General features: G+C 37.6%; 1 protein-coding gene across 1 annotated transcript in view; it reads left to right on the forward strand.

Annotated features, from left to right (window-relative positions):
* LOC146856812 (uncharacterized) overlaps positions 1 to 17818 on the forward strand; it is a 1211343-nt gene that overhangs the window by 964568 nt on the left and 228957 nt on the right. The gene's annotated exons all lie outside the window — the stretch shown is intronic.

The raw sequence follows: 17818 nt of genomic DNA on the forward strand, positions 1-17818 counted from the left end.
TTTGACAGAAAAGTGCAGTCCTGAAATATGTAGCTTGTGTGCAGTTCCCTTACCACTTGCACTGTAGTGAATGAGTTTTGGTAAACTCCTAGGGATAGTGGTGCTTGTCTAGAATCACACTGTGAGTCTGTGTGCATTTGGGAACCACTGTGAGAGAAGCGTTTGGTAACATCGTGTATTTGCTGACAGGTAACTGTTTTAAAACCTGTCATGTTGTCAAGTTTTAGTAGCATTAGATGTCAGTCTTTGCTTATGCGTTGATTAAATGAGTCAGGCATTGACACTAAAGTGCAGTCGTGAAATATGTAGATTGTGTGCAGTTCCCTTACCACTTCCACTGTAGTGAATGAGTTTTGGTAAACTCCTAGGGATAGTGGTGCTTGTCTAGAATCACACTGTGAGTCTATGTGCATTTGGGAACCACTGTGAGAGAAGCGTTTGGTAACATCGTGTATTTGCTGACAGATAACTGATTTAAAACATGTCATGTTGTCAAGTTTTAGTAGCATTAGAAGCCAGTCTTTGCTTATGCGTTGATTAAATGAGTCAGGCTTTGACACAGAAGTGCACTTTTGAAATATGCACATTGTGTGCAGTTCCCTTACCACTTCCATAGTAGTAAATACGTTTTGGTAAACTCCTAGGGATAGTGGTTGTTGTCTAGAATCACACTGTGAGTCTATGTGTATTTGGGAACCAATGTGTGAGAAGCATTTGGTAACATCGTGTATTTGCTGAGAGATAACTTTTTTAAAACCTGTCATGTAGTGAAGTTTTAGTAGCATTAGAATCCAGTCTTTGCTTATGCGTTGATTAAATGAGTCATGCTTTGACACTGATGTGCTGTACTTAAATATGTAGATTGTGTTCAGTTCCATTAACTCTTCTAGACTAGTGAATGAGTTTTGGTAAACTCCTAGGATAGTGTTGATTGTCTAAAATCACACTTGAGTCTGTGTGCATTTGGGTAAGGATTGTGAGAGAAGCATTTGTTAACATCGTGTATTTGCTGACAGATAACTGTTTTAAAACCGGTCATGTTGTCAAGTTTTAGTAGCATTAGAAGCCAGTCTTTGCTTATGCTTTGATTAAATGAGTCAGGCTTTGACACAAAAGTGCAGTCCTGAAATATGAAGATTGTGTGCAGTTCCCTTACCACTTCCACAGTAGTGAATGATTTTTGGTAAACTCCTAGGTATAGTGGTTGTTGTCTAGAATCACACTGTGAGTCTGTGTGCATTTGGGAACCACTGTGAGAGAAGCATTTGGTAACATCGTGTATTTTTTAGCAGATAACTCTTTTAAAACCTGTCATGTTGTCAAGTTTTAGTAGCATTAGAAGCTAGTCTTTGCTTATGCATTGATAAAATGAGTCAGGGTTTGACACTAAGGTGCAGTACCATGTACTATTCTGTTCACTGTGGCAGAACTGAAAATTTAAAAGTTTTACCTAAGCACTGTCCTAGAAGTAGTCTGATTATTTAGTTTGTTTCTAAGTACTAAATAGATTGCTTCAAATGTCTATGCAGTATGCATGTAGTGTTCTAACATACTATACACTTGTCTTTTACACCTTCAATTCCCTAGTCAGTATCCATACACTTCCAGGAAACACCCTGTCACTTAATTTGCAGTCCTCTAGTGACCCATTCAACACCATGTACTAATCCATTCACTGTGCCAAAACCCAAACACTTATAAATTCACCAAGACACTCTCTTTCCAGTACTCTAATGATTCAGTCACTGCCTAAGTATTCATGCACTGAGCCAGGCCTTAGCACATGGACTTCTTCAAACCCCTATCCACTATGCATGCAGTCCTCTAACCACCTACACACTTGTGTTTCCCACCTTCAATTCCCCAGTCAGTATCCATACACTTCCAGCAAACAACCTGTCACTTCCCTTGCACTCCTCTAGTGACCTTATTAAGCATCATGTACTAATCCATTCACTGCGCCAAACCCTAATAAATTCACCCAGGCACTCTCCTTGTAGTACTCTAATCATTCAGTCAGTACCCAAGTACCCATCCAGTGACCCAGGCCTTAGTATATGGACTGCTTCAAACCCCTATCCACTATGCATGCCGTCCTCTAACCACCTACACAATTGTCTTTCACACCTTCAATTCCCTAGTCAGTATCCATACACTTCCAGGAAACACCCTGTCACTCCCTTTGCAGTCTTCTAGTGACCCATTCAGCATCATGTACTAATCCATTCACTGTACGAAAACTCAAACACTTATAAATTCACCAAGATACTATCTTTGCAGTACTCTAATCATTCAGTCAGTGCCTAAGTATTCATCCTTAGCACATGGACTGCTTCAAACCCCTATCCACTATGCATGCAGTCTTCTAACCACCTAGACACTTGTCTTTCACACTTTCAATTTCCTAGTCAGTATCCATACAGTCCAGCAAACATCTTGTCACTGCCTTTGCACTCCTCTAGTGACCCATTCAGTACCAAGTACTAATCCATTCCCTGTGCGAAAAGCCTAGCACTTATAAATTCACCTAGGCACTCTCCTTGCTGTACTCTAATCATTCATTCAGTACCCAAGTAGTCATGCAGTGAGCCAGGCCTTAGCACATGGACTGCTTTAAATGCCTATGCAGTATGGATGCAGTCCTCTAATCACCTACACAGTTGTGTTTCACACCATCAATTCCCTAGTTAGTATTCATACTCTTCTAGCAAACACCCTGTCACTCACCCAGTGTGTCTCTTTATAGTACTGTAATCATTTAGTCAGTTAGCATGTAGAGTTTGAGTGAGGTAGGCTTTAGGGCATGAACTGCTTCAAAGTAGTATGCACTATGCATGCAGTGTTTTAACCATCGTCACAGTTGTGGTTCAGGGACATAGTTTATTAGTCACTATTTATATAAAATGTGTTTGTACAGTAATGGAATAGTATAATTTTGAAAGTTAGTAATATACATTTATTTGTGATTCTTTTTTACAGAATAGTAGTGTTTCTCATCTGTTTGCACTCTTCTCGTGCAAGATTGTTTGGATGAAGGGTCCTTAGGTGTTTCATCATACTTGCTGTGCCGCATGAGTATTTTTTGTTAGGATCCCCTCGTAACAGAACTCTTTTGAAAATCTTGTGCATGAGAAAGGTGGTATTGGTCTTTGTTTGCCCCTTGAGAAAAGTAGAAAATGTCCACATCACTGAAGGAAAACGTTGTGGGCGTGGTGCATCCTCCAAAAATGCAACTTTAGATTTGGTGAATATTTTATAGCGACATCATTTACAGTTTTTGTAAGTTAAAGTTAAAAAATGTTGTTAGCTGTGTGCATTTTATATTTCTGTGATTTGTATTTTGAGAATGGCATGTTGTTTTTTTTTAACAATCTTTGAGATTGTGTTTTTTTTGCCCACTGTTAAGTGATGAGTACGATTGAAATCACTATTTTTAGTGAAATTTTATATATTCTGAGAACAGCAAAAGAGGCAAAAAAATTACTTTGTGGAAATTATGCTGTGTTGTATAAAATGTATTATTACATGTTATAATTTTTTTTTCCTTTTCTTTCACAGATCCAAATTTTAAAATAAGCAATTGATATGAATTTATATTTGAATGAAAAACAAAAAAAAATGTATACCATTTTTTATTCCTATTACTGTGAAGGTAAGTTTAACTAAGTCTCAATATGCAGAATGAAGAGGCCTGCAAGAAGCTACAAAGTTGAAACACGTTTCTAAAAACACTCTGTTTATGTAGTTTTGAAATCTGACCATAATCAGATATCATGTGACCTGCAAAAAAAGAGATATGAGGGGTTCATAATATTTCACCTTTTTAGCTGTTGAAGGACCGCAATCATTTCAATCATTCTTCTTTGAACATCTTTGCAGATAAAACTCTGTGCTTACCTTCTATCATTCGCAAGGAAATTTAAAAACGGAAATATGTCACTTTTTGTAACATAGTTATTGTGCAAGATACTCTTTTATATTTACAAAGAGAGGAAAAGGCACTTTGTGCACTTTTTATACTCCATGTAAATATAACCTCATCATGTACACCACTTTGTGTTGAAAGGGTGTTCTATAAGTGTTGTTGTACATGATTGCACTTAATACTCATAGACACATGTCTAGATTTTTCAGAAATCATAAACCTCGACATGTGTGTGAATGCTGCACCATTCTAAAATTGGTGTAGGAAAGCACAACAAGGAGAATTGTTTTAATTTCTCCACATTTTTATATCTTCAATGCATGCTGAAATGTTCAGCATACATTGAAGAAGAAAAATGCATTTTCTCATTGTTTTTGTGCAGGAAGGTGTGTCTTACTGCAGAAAAACAAGCAGCACATGACACAGATATCCTTGCACTATGGCGCAAGGGTGCCTGTGTCACCACATGGCTGCAGTTTAAGCAGCTGTGCAGAGAGAAGCATAGATTTGCAACATATTTATGTACATATGTTGCATCCCTGTGCTTCGGAAGTACTACAGCACACTGCAGTTAAAGAGGTTACTGTGTGATGCTGCAGCACTTCCTCATAGTTCTGCACTTAAACATTCACCATACGCTACTAATGCATTCATTCAGTCAATTACATACTACACATACATTCATCTAAACTAACACTAACAAAGAAATTTAGCTCTTTTTTTAAACCAGGAAAGTTAGTTCTTACAAGAACTTTTTTTTTCTTCTTCTTCTTTTATAATTTTTTTGGGGATTTTCTGAACACTTTTTAAATTTTTTTTGGTTTTTAAAACCAAACAAAACAAAACAGGAGAAACCAAACAATGAACTTCAGGGAACTAGCAAATGTGACTTTCTTGCCGGCGGCAGATCAGATCGATCGACTGCTCACCATAGCACAAAGTCTTATTGCACTTAGTGCAGAGCACTTTTAAAAATTGAAATTGAGGACGGATGTCCAAGGTTTGGGCTGATGGATGCACTCTTGATGTGCTCGGCTGCGATGAGGTGGATGGCGCAGGAGCAGGATTTTGTCTCATCCGTCGGCACTCTTCTTGTGCAAGATTGTTCAGATGAAGGGTCCTCACGTGCTTCATCATACTTGCCGTGCCGCAAGAGTATTTCTTGTTAGGATCCCCTCTCGATAGGACTCTTTTGCAAATCTTGCACGTGACCAAGGTGGCATTGGTCTTATTCTGCCCCTCGGGTAAAGTAAAAAATGTCCACACCACTGAAGAAAAACGTTTTTTGGTTGGTGCCTCCGGCAAAAATTCATCCTCAGAAGTATGAGGTGATGCAGGTGATGCCTGCGGCCCTGAAGCTATTTTTGGTTGAAAAAAGTTAGAGCTAAGTGTAAACTTAGTCTAAAAAATGTTCTTCTCTCCAAAGACATGGTGCTCTAAAGAAGGTCAAAGAAGAATGATTGAAATGGGTGGGGTCTTTCAATAGTTAGAAGAGGAAGTGTAATGAACCAATCAAATCTCTTTTTTTGCAGGTCACATGGGATCCGTGCACCCTGCGCGTACGCAGCACGCACCCAGCGCGCATCCGCGAAATTGAATTAAAAGAAATATAGGATTAGATGTAAAAATATATTACTTTTAACACTAGTTTAGAGTTTGTCTTCAATTAATATTCACATGAAATACATATATATATGTTTTTTTAAATGTTAAATATTTTGTGGGATCCGCGCACCCACCGCGTCATAGACGCAGATGACAAATCACGGAAGCGCGTAAAGTTCGCGTTACGTACATCGAACGTGTCGCGTATAGGCTGGGAGTCGCGTACCTGTCGCATTGCAATCGCGCACTAAACACGTACCCAACTTGTACCATGCGTGGATGCTATCACGTAGGGATCGAGAACGGTGCACACAGGGTGCGCGGATCCAAAAACATTGAAAAAAATATATAAAATACAGTTTTTAACATATAGTTAAAAAATGTTTTTGAAAAATATAAAAAAATATGTTTGTAAAACCCATTAAGTTCAAATAACATTTTTTAATTTTTAAAAGAATTAATTGAAAATATAAGTTTAAAAAATGGTGATAAAGAAGTATTTTTAAAAAAAGATAATTAATTAAATTGACACACGGAATTTGAAAAATATAGAAATCCAATCAAAATCATTAATCATAATATCTTCAGAGATAAGTTATAGATAGGAATTAGCATTTAAAAAACCTTTGAAATTCACTGAAAAAACCATAGGTTTCATGCACTTTATAGTTAGGAATTGGCATTTAAAAAACCTTTGCAATTCACTGAAAAAACCATAGGTTTCAGGCACGTTATAGTTAGGAATTAGCATTTAAAAAACCTTAGAAATTCACTGAAAAAACCATAGGTTTCAGGGGCGTTATAGTTAGCTGGACATTTCCCTCGTAAAAACCCTAGAAATTCCCCTGTTATAGTTAGTTCAGCTAACTATAACTCGCGCTCCCGCAATGCACTGCTGATGACGTCACATATTACATCACTCATGACATGCTCAGTGACATCACTGATGACATCTCAAATGACATCACTGATGACATCATCCATTGAGTATGTGTTTCTGAATAGTTTTAATATATTTAATATATATAGGGAAAGGCCTGTTGAAGAATAAGTGGGTGTACAAGTGTGTGAATGGATGATTTTCTAGGTGCGTAACTGACTCTATAAGTGAGTCATTAAATGCATCTTACTGCAGACTAGTGACTAAACTGTGTGAATGTCTGTATGTGTCTGTGTGTTGGTGTATAAGTGGCTGCATGGTTTTGCGAATAGCTATATGAGTGTCTATATGGGTTTTTGATTGGTTGTATGAGTATCTGTATGGGTGCCTGAGTGTTTGTGTGGGTAGGGTGTGTGTGACTAGATGTGTGAGTGGGTGATTCAGTGGGTGCATGGTTTTAAGAGTGCATCTGTGATGGACTGTATGGTTGGGTGACTGTATGTAAGGGTGTGTTAGTGATTGAATGTATATCTCAGTTGTACATGTGTCAGTAACTACATATGTGAAACGCAGTGTATATGTGTGTAAGAGTATATAACTATCCATATGTGAGAGTGTGTGATTTTGGGAGTGGCTGTATGCGCCATAGTGCAAGGATATCTGTGTCATGTGCTGTTTGTTTTTCTGCAGGAAGACACAGAATTTGTTAGTATTTTTATGAGTAAGTGAACTTGAGTGTGTTTAACTGTATAGGTGAGTAAATTGAACTGTGATTAATTATTTGCATGACTGACTAGATGTGTCAGAACCTCAATGGATGATTGGCGGTGTGTGAGTGTCTATATAGGTGTATAAATGCACAGAGTGACTGTAAGTATGAGTGACTGTACAGGTGAGTGAGTGGACATGTATGTAGACCTAAAAGTCAATGAGTGGGTGTGTAGTTATTGGTATTGGAGTATCTATGGTTGTCAAAATGGCCGTCTGAAATTTTGAGTCGTGTATCAAAGGTTATATTAGGGTGTGAGAAGGTGCACTAATTTGTCACATGGATGACGTCATCAGTGAAGTCATCAGTGATGTCATTTGAGATGTCATCAGTGATGTCATCAGTGATGTCACTGACCATGTCATGAGTGATGTAATATGTGACATCATCAGCAGTGCATTGCGGGGGCGTGAGTTAATTATTAGCTGGACTAACTATAACAGGGGAATTTCTAGGGTTTTGTACGAGGGAAATGTCCAGCTAACTATAACGCCCCTGAAACCTATGGTTTTTTCAGTGAATTTCCAAGGTTTTTTAAATGCTAATTCCTAACTATTACGTGCCTGAAACCTATGGTTTTTTCAGTGAATATATATATATATATATATATATTCAGTGAAAAAACCATAGGTTTCACACATGTTATAGTTAGCTGGACATTTTACTCGTAAAAAACCAATGAAATTGCCCCGTTATAGTTAGTTCAGCTAACTATAACTCGCGCGCCCGCAATGCACTGCTGATGACGTCACATATTACATCACTCATGACATGGTCAGTGACATCACTCATGACATCACTGATGACATCTCAAATGACATCACTGATGACATCATCCAGTGAATGTGTATTTTTCTGAAAATTAAATATGTTTTATATATGTATATCTCAAGGACGATGGAAGAATAAATGGGTATATAAGTGTCTAAATGGATGATTTGTTTTTGAAAAATTGATTGTATAACTGACTGATTAAGTGTATCTTAGTGAATACATGGCTTAGTGAGTAATGTTTAAATATGTAAATATCTGTATCAGTCTCTCACTTTGTGTATAAGTGGCTGCATGGGTTGGTGAGTAGCTACATGGGTGTCTATATAGGTTATTAGTTGGTTTTTTGAGTATCAGTCTGAGTGTCTGCATGGTTCGGTGGGGGGTATTACGTAGTGCATAGGTGCATGTATGTGTTGAACAGAGCATGTGTGCAGGACTGCATGGGTGGATGAGTGTGTGTATGGGTGTGTTAGTGAGTGAATGACTGTCTCAATAGTGTCTTTATGAGTAACTACATATGTTTAAAACTAGTATATGTGACTATTGGTGTATATATGTGATTATATGTGAGAGATTGAAAGAGTTCCTGTATGAATAAGTATGTGTTTCTATAAGTGATTGTTTAAAAGACTAAGTATGTGTAAGTTTCTGTAGAAGTAAGTGTGGTGGTGTGTGTATAACTGTATATGCAAGTAAATGTATGTTTGATTCTTTATTAGCATGAGTGACTATGTGTGTGAGTTGCTCTATGGATGAGTGGCATTGTGTAACAGGATGTATAGGTGTATGAGTACATATGATGAGTGAGTACATGTATGAGTGACTGTATTGGACTGTTGGTGAATGAGTGGATGTGTATGTGGATCTTAGAATTACTGAAGAGGTTGTTGTAACTGTTATTGGTATGTCCATTGTTTTGTAAATTTTAGTCTCTATTTTTGAATGTGTGTGTCAAAGGTTATATTAGGGGAAGAGGAGGTCTGCCACTCTATCACAAGGATGATGTCATCAGTGATGTCATCAGTGATGTCATTTGAGATGTCATCAGTGATGTCATGAGTGATGTCACTGACCATGTCATGAGTGATGTAATATGTGACGTCATCAGCAGTGCATTGCGGGCGCGCGAGTTATAGTTAGCTGAACTAACTATAACGGGGCAATTTCATTGGTTTTTTACGAGTAAAATGTCCAGCTAACTATAACATGTGTGAAACCTATGGTTTTTTCACTGAATTTCTAAGGTTTTTTAAATGCTAATTCCTAACTATAACGTGTGTGAAACCTATGGTTTTTTCACTGAATTTCTAAGGTTTTTTAAATGCTAATTCCTAACTATAACGTGTGTGAAACCCATGGTTTTTTCAGTGAATTTGCAAGGTTTTTTAAATGCTAATTCCTAACTATAACGTGTGTGAAACCTATGGTTTTTTCAGTTTATTTTTTTCGTTTTTTTAAATGCTAAGTTACTTTACGCCATTCGTGGCGTGCGCGCCCACTTAACGCCACCAAAAGCACAGGGGGTGGGGTCAATGTGGATAGTGGTTTTTTATTTCGATTTTATATTTTTATTATAATTTAATGCAATTTTTTTTTATTTCATTTTTTGTAAGCCTTTTTTTAATAATTTATGTACTATATCCTGCATTATCGAAAGGTTTTTTTTAATGCATTTTTTTCCGTGCGCGTACGGTAAGCTGACGCTACGCGCTTGTAAAATACGCGTACGGTAAGCTGACGCTACGCGCTCTGGACGTAATTAGTGCAGCGCGCCTACGTGATACGTGCGTGCCGTACGCATATACCCGGAAGCAACGTCGCGGTTACGCAGGGGCGTGTAATGCGCATGCGCGATACGTGATACGTGCGTGCCGTACGCGTACACCCGGAAGCAACGTCGCGGTTACGCAGGGGCGTGTAATGCGCATGCGCGAAAGTGACGTAAGCGCTGCGTAAGCGCACCGTAAGAGTCACGTGCGCGCACGGTAGGCCATGTGACTTACAAAGAACACTTTTTATTGGTTGAAATTACTTTCACTTCCAGAAACTTCCCACACCACACCTATTCCCCTCTTTACTGCTTGAAAGAACACTTTTCATTGGTTGATACTACTTTCAGTTCCAGATTCTTCCCACACCACACCCATTCCCCTCATTTCTGCTTGTGATTCTCTAGGAGCAGGAGCTGGATTGACATTGGGATACAATGGCAGAACAGCAGAGCTCTTCTGAGAGTGAGGCCAGCAGCACCACCATGATCCAGAGAAAGAGGAAACAAAAGACTTCTTTTGTATGGGAGTATTTCACTTTTCCAGAGGGGGAGAAAAAGGTCAATGCTCCAAAGGTCACTTGCATACTTTGTGATCGTGTTTTATCAAGAGGAAATCCAAGTAGGAAATATTCCTTTGGAAATCACTCTATGATGAGACACCTTCAGGACAGACACCCAAGGACCTTTGCTCGACATACTGGAGAAAACTCTTCAGTAAGTCACCAGAGCCCAGCCTCAGATGCTCAGCCGAGTACATCATCGGCAGCTCAGCTGAGCCCTTCCTCTGTTGTTGGAGCATCACCTTCTTCTTTTCCTTTGGACATCAACCCTCGATTTGCGAGTGTTGAAATGAGGTGTACAAAATGTGGTGGTCTTATTGCTTTTGGGGAGGTCAGTCTTCCCCTTATTAACAATAAGATAGACCAGCATGTTTGTAGACGCTCATAATACTCCCATTCTTTCTTTCCTCCATCCCTGTATGAACCCAACGGCTCTTATAAGAGCCAACCTTACCTCACAATTTTTTTTATTTTTTTTTAAGCTTCCCTTTTCGCAAATTTTTTTTTTCCGTGCGCGCACGGTACGCGTAATTCCGCAGGTCGCCGTGCGCGTACGCTACGCGCATACGGCGATTTTTCGAAAAATATTTTTTTTTTATTTTTGCCCTTGAGGGTCCTTCTGGGACCCCCTGACCAAGGCTAGGGGGTCAGGAACTGTCGAGCCTGCCCCCTTTTCACATTATCCACCTTTTTTTTTCACCCCCCTGACAGTTCGAGAGAGAAAATGGCGGCCGCCGCTTCCTGGTTTCGACCGATTCGAATGTTTACTAAGATCTAACAGCCAATCAGAATCGCGCTCGCGCACGCCACCGTACGCGTACCGTAAGCTTACCGTAAGCGCACGGTAAGCGCACCGTAAGCTTCCACAGATATATATATTGATTTAAAGGCTATTTTCTCAGGATCTACTGAACAGATTTACACCAAACCTACAAAAGGCACTTCCTTGACCTGAGGACTACCTCTCTGCCAAATTTCTAGTAATTCTGTTCAGCCGTTCGGGCTGTAGCTCGTTCTAAAGGTCCTAAGGAAAAATGCATGGGAAAAACGCGTTTTGGGACCCCCCTTTTATCTCAGCCCCCGCTTGACGAACCCCCCCGAGACTTTCAGGGTAGGAGCGGAGCGTAGCGCCCCACCTATTTTGAGAAATTCGCGAGGATTCGTCGACCGGCGCCAAAGTTATTCAAAATAGAATGTTGAGGTTTTCCTATGGAAACGTGGTCCTAACTATAACTACCTACTGGCGACCGCCAGTAGGTAATATATATATATATCAATAGTGCATTCTCCACGCATCCACCTTGCTTTTGCTTTCCGGCGGGAACAAAGGAGAAACGGACCCTCGCGGCTCAGGCAGGAAGATTTTTTATTTCAGTAAACTCTCCCGCTGCGACGCGTTTCGAGCACTGAGTGCCCTTGATCACACAAAGAACTTAGCGTCCGCCATTGTTTTTAACTATGGCATCATGAATCACATGACCATCACCAACGGACATAGTAGAAATACTTCCCTTAATACAACATTGATTGTAGCGAGGTTGATGTTACATTATTTGGTAAATCAATTAATTTGTTATGATCATTTGTTGACATTTCTAAACTGCATGAATGCAATTGTGTTAAGCATATCTTAGCAGGTTATATAAATATATATAAATACTTTAAAAAATATATATAAAATATTTTATACAAATAAATATTATAAAACCATTTCAAATAACATCAAAAGGCATTGCCGCTTGTAGACATAATCAATAAATATGTAAACAAACTACTGTGCAAAATATAGCAAGGTGTGCAAACTTTTGCAAATTTAAATTGCCCCTATCCCTGCTTTTGTGCACCAATATGCTTCCTTATTTTACATAGCTTTATTTCTGCATAAATGCTTAACAGATTCAACCTCGTTAATCAGCTTATTGTAGCAAATTTGAGTTTCTAAATAGTGTCCGATTTTGCTTCTTCTAGCTACTATCAAAACAGTGAGTTAACTTTTTTATTTTCTTTAATATATATTTTTTATGTGTGATAAAATTTAATTTGTACACACCCCTCACTGTTTATTGCTATATCCCCTTAATGTGCAAAAACAATTTTATAGATCATATGAAATACAAAAAATATTTTATTTTTTAAAGAGTGCAAAAATTATTAATATAGAGGGGAAGGATGATACAGTGCTTGACTTATAAAAAGCTAAAAAGATAAACAAATAAATAAATGAATAAGTGAAATGTATACCTGTCTAGATCTATGACTATTCGAAGAACTGGGTACTCATCTAGTAATCTTAAACGATTGGAACTTGATGCATCAACGTTATCTAATCCTAGAAACGTTATTGCACCAATATCTCATTTATGTATCATTTATAAGTAGTTGTACATATCTTCAGTGGTATTCAACCCATTTGGACTTTTGCTATCCAGTTCTAAAATCATGCGCGTTTCTAGTTTTCTTAAAAGTTTCTCTCTATTGCCTCCCCTACGCAGGGGGCTTACTGCATTAATGACATAGTATGAGAGACAACTCAACTCATTGTTGTGAACAGATTTAAAATGTCTAGCGACTGGATATGCACTGTCATTGTTCACGATTGCTCTGAGGTGCTGTAGAATTCTGACGTGCACTTGTAACTTACGCTATGTGGGTAGCACTAAGCTCAAAACATACACAGCATACTCAGTCTTACATCCAAAACTACCTTCAATCACGACAGGGATATCGGAAAAAGGAGTTTTGTACTGGGTTGTATTGTATTGTATTAACGCCAAATTTGCAGGCGCGACATGATGAGCATGATGAGCATTTATGAAAACCTGCTTTGGGTTTGAGCCATGTTTTGGCCATGTTGAGTTCCGGACTTATTTTTACTAGTTCAGTTCTCATAGATCTAGATTTCCTATATGGGATGGTAGGTAACTCAGGTAGTCTACTGCCGAGAACCCCATCAGTGAGTATAATGGGCCAGTTCTTCTTAATGATTGACTTTACTCTCCTCTCTTGTTTACTAAATGTAGTAATGAAGCGTGGACTCTCTTCTTCACTAATAACAGTTAGCTCTTTGGGGGCAAGTAAAGATTCTCTGGGTCTATCCTCTGTTTTTTTCAAAGCTCTTGAGAGGGTAGAATCACTATATCCTCTCTCTTTTAGTCTCACTATCATGTCTTTAGAGCATTTCTCATATTCCTGTTGGGAGCTACAAATACGTTTGAGTCTTAGTAGCTCACCAAACGGGATGCTTTCAATCAAGTGTTTGGGATGTTTACTACTAGCGTGAAGTATACTATTCCCAGCTGTAGTTTTTCTAAACAATGTAGTTTCTAGTATACAGTTGTTAATTGATACTTGTACATCCAAGAAGTCCGCTTTATCTCTACTAATGTTGGATGTAAAATTAAGATTACTAGAGTTGTTGTATATTACCTACTGGCGGTCGCCAGTAGGTAGTTATAGTTAGGACCACGTTTCCATAGGAAAACCTCAACATTCTATTTTGAATAACTTTGGCGCCGGTCGACGAATCCTCCCTGAAAGTCTCGGGGGGATCCGTCAAGCGGGGGCTGAGATAAAAGGGGGGTCCCAAAACGCGTTTTTCCCATGCATTTTTCCATAGGACCTTTAGAACGAGCTACAGCCCGAACGGCTGAACAGAATTACTCAAAATTTGGCAGAGAGGTAGTCCCTAGGTCAAGGAAGTGCCTTTTGTAGGTTTGGTGTAAATCTGTTCAGTAGATTCTGAGAAAATAGCCTTTAAATCAATATATATATCTGAGCCCGCTTACGGTACGCTTACCGTACGCTTACGGTAAGCGTACGGTGGCGTGCGCGAGCGCGATTCTGATTGGCTCTTAGATCTTAGTAAACATTCGAATCGGCAGAAACCAGGAAGCGGCGGCCGCCATTTTCTGTGTTTCACTCTGAAAAAAAAAGAGTGAAAACAAGAAAAGGGGGCAATGAGGAGAGTTACAGACCCCCTTACATTTGTGAGGGGGTCAAAGAAGGACTGTAAAGTACAAAACAAACATTTATTGATTTTTAAAAAACATCACGGGGTACGCGTACGGTAAGCGTACGGAAGAAACATGGCGTGCGCGAAGGAGATTCTGATTGGCCCATAGATCATAGTAAACATTCAAATCGGCCGAAACCAGGAAGCGGCGGCCGCCATTTTGTGTGTTTCACTCAGAAAAAAAACAGAGAAAACAAGGAAAGGGGGCAATGAGGAGAGTTACAGACCCCCTAACATTTGTAAGGGGGTCAAAGAAGGACAGAAAAGTACAAAAAAAACATTTATTGATTTTAAAAAAAATCACGGGGTACGCGTACCGTAAGCTTACGGTAAGCGTACGGTAAAAAAAATAAAATAAATAAATGAAAAGCAGATTTAAGAGTTTAGAAATTAGGGAGCTCTAAAAAGAGCTGTTGTGTTTATGAAGTCATTTTTTTAGTGGTACCTACAAGTAAGTACCGATGCAGAGTCTAAGGTTCAAGAGGAAGACTCTGTTCCCTTCATCATTGAAGTGCACACCATCTCCTCTATAAATGTCTTGCATGTCATAACGCAAGTTGTTGTGGTAAATGGCACCCATACCATAGTCACGGAGGAAAGCAGAAACAGATTTGTTGACGTGCTTTCTTGCTTTGTCAATCTGCGGACAGAAATGATTGGACCAGTTCCATTTTTGCCTTTGGCATATGTTGGAAAACACAAAGGCAGTTTTAGGGAAAAGTGTAAACAGTTGTGCAAAGGTGTCCTTCATAAGCATTTCCAGACCTACCCCAGTCAAAGTGCCTAGGTCATTGCCACCACAGTGCACTAGCTGGATTAGAAAAAAATCTATATGTTTGCATGAACTGTAGAGTGTTTTTAAGGAGAAATTTGGATGTTGAGAAAGGTTTAGTTAATGGAGCGATGGGAAGAGTTGTGGGTTTTATTAATTATCAGAAAAAAGAAGGAATTGAATGTTTAAAAATAAAATTTGATCAGATAGATGAAGTTAAAGATATTTGTCGTTGTACAGTTCGTTTTATGCTTGTGAAAGACTTATATGTACGTAGGAAGCAGTTTCCGTTTGCTGTAACTATTCACAAGTCTCAAGGATTGACTGTAGATTGTGCATTTGTGAACATTGGTTCAACTGTGTTCAAAGAAGGTATGGCATATGTTGCTTTGTCACGAGTCAAAACATTATCAGGTTTATTCATGATAGACTTTGAAGAATCAAAAGTTAGTGCTGATACAAATTGTGTAAAGGAGTATAATAGATTAAGAAGAAGCTATGCTCCTCATTTAGGTCAGTATCCTGTGTTGGAGAAACGTGTAGTTTCTCGTAAAAGAAAAAATGAGAATATCTGTAGTGAAGATGTAGAGAAGAGGAAAAAAAAGAGGAGTGATGTAATTGCAAGCAAAAAGAAAAAGGAAAATGAAGAACAGGTTGTAGGATGTCATTTTGAAAATAGCTCTGGTGTCAACTGCTACGCAAATGTAGTGCTGAATGTTGCATTTTATCTGGAAAGTTTGCAAGAGCAGATAATAGTAAATCAGGGAAAAAGATTCTGTTCAGAGCTGAGTCTCCTTTTTCAAAAGTTGAGTAAAGATAAAACTCAAATAGAAAGTGCTACTGACATTAGAAAACTTTTAGATGTATGTTCAGGACGAACACAGTTTTCTCAAAATGAACAGCAAGATGCACATGAATTTTTGATGTATTTTCTTCAGGTAGTGGAAGAAGAAGGAGTTCCCATTGACATTTTTTTTGGTCTCTCTTATAAATGGGAACATAGTTGTGATAATTGTTATAATATATGTGGCTCTATTGTTGATAATGAAAGGTTTATTTATTTGACATTGCCAGAGAGTAAAACAGTCACTTTTGCAAAATTAGTTAAAGATGCTAATCATAGCATGAAATGTGGTGAGTGTAATTCTGACATGTTTTCAACATTAATTTTAAAGGAATACGGACAGTATGTAATTTTAATGATGCAACGATGTAGAGCTGATGGTTCAAAATTGGATACTTTAATAAAGAAGTTTACAGGACAGCAATTATCAATTTCAGGAAAAACTTTTGTAACTGTTGCAATAATTTTCCATGATGGACCTACTGTTACTTCTGGACATTACACAGTTTATCTAAAATGTGAAAAAGGCTGGACACTGTGTAATGATTCCCAATTGATTTTCAAACAACGTTTGCCTTTTGATTTAGCAAATTCCTATCTAATCTTCCTGAAACCTAAATTTTAGAGAGACTTGGCAAGATCTGGACAAAATAATTTTACCATTTTACTGGATTACCATTGCAATTTTGTAAAAAAAAGATTTTTAAAATTATCATTTGGCCTAATGGAAAGATAACCAATTGTAATGTGGACTTTTTTAATTTTTAATGCAATTTTGAAAAACCAATAATTTAGAGATTATCGGTAACTTCTGCACATTTTAAATTTTGGAATGTTATTGGACTGCCATTGGAAATTTTTTCAAAAATGATTTAAAAAATTACTATTTGGCCATGTGGAAAAGTAACCAATTCTATTGTGGACTAAATAAATTATTCAAAAAATTTTCGTGAACCAAAATGTTACAGAGAATCGGTGAGATCTGGACAAATTAAACTTTAGAATTTTATTGGATTTCCGTTGGAAATTTATTCCAAAAAAAAAATTAAAATTACTATTTGGCCTAAAGGAAATGAAATCAGATGTATTTTGGAGTTATTTGAGATATAATATTGTGATTATAGTTCTGAAACAAACATATCAGACGGTATTTTAAAGAAATAAGTATTGGTATTAGATGATATTTTTTTACAATATTATGCATTTCTATAATGTTAAGTTTAATTAAAAAAAGAATCAGGGCTTTTTTAATACAATCTTTGTGATTGGTATTTTTTTTTGCCCGCTGTAAAATGATGAATGCAATTGCTTTCACAATTTATAGTGAAATGCAATATATTCTGAAAACAGCAAAAATAAGGCAAAAAGATTTTTTGGTAAAAAATGTAAATATGTGTACTGTATTATAAAATGTTTAAAAAATATTAATACTTTTTTCTTTTTTTCCAGATAGATATAGAAAATTTTCGAAAACTACAAACATTTTTAAAACTATTTTTAAAAAAAAGAAATGAATAAATATTTTTTCAGTGAGTATGGTAAGTCAATAATAATAATTGTAGTCTCTCAAGGACAATGTAATGTGATAAATGATTTTTAGTGTTTTTTTTAAAAAATAAAAAAAAAGTACGCGCACCGTACGCGTACGGTAAAAAAAAATAAAAAAAAGTTTTTAAAAACATATGTAAAAAAAAGATGAAAGATAAGGTTGGCTCTTAAAAGAACCGTTGTGTTCATGCAGGGACAGAGGAAAGGAAGCATGGGAAAATTATTCAAAGCGACAAATGTGCTGATCTATTTTGTTGTTCACTAGGGAAACACTGGTCTCCCTATGGCAAATTAGATCTTTACAAAATGTGCAATGAATATCAACCTTCCGAAATCGAGGGTTCATTTCCAGAGGGCC

This window comes from Triturus cristatus, chromosome 3_2 (genome assembly GCF_964204655.1).
Source record: "Triturus cristatus chromosome 3_2, aTriCri1.1, whole genome shotgun sequence".
NCBI classification, from domain to species: Eukaryota; Metazoa; Chordata; class Amphibia; order Caudata; family Salamandridae; genus Triturus; species Triturus cristatus.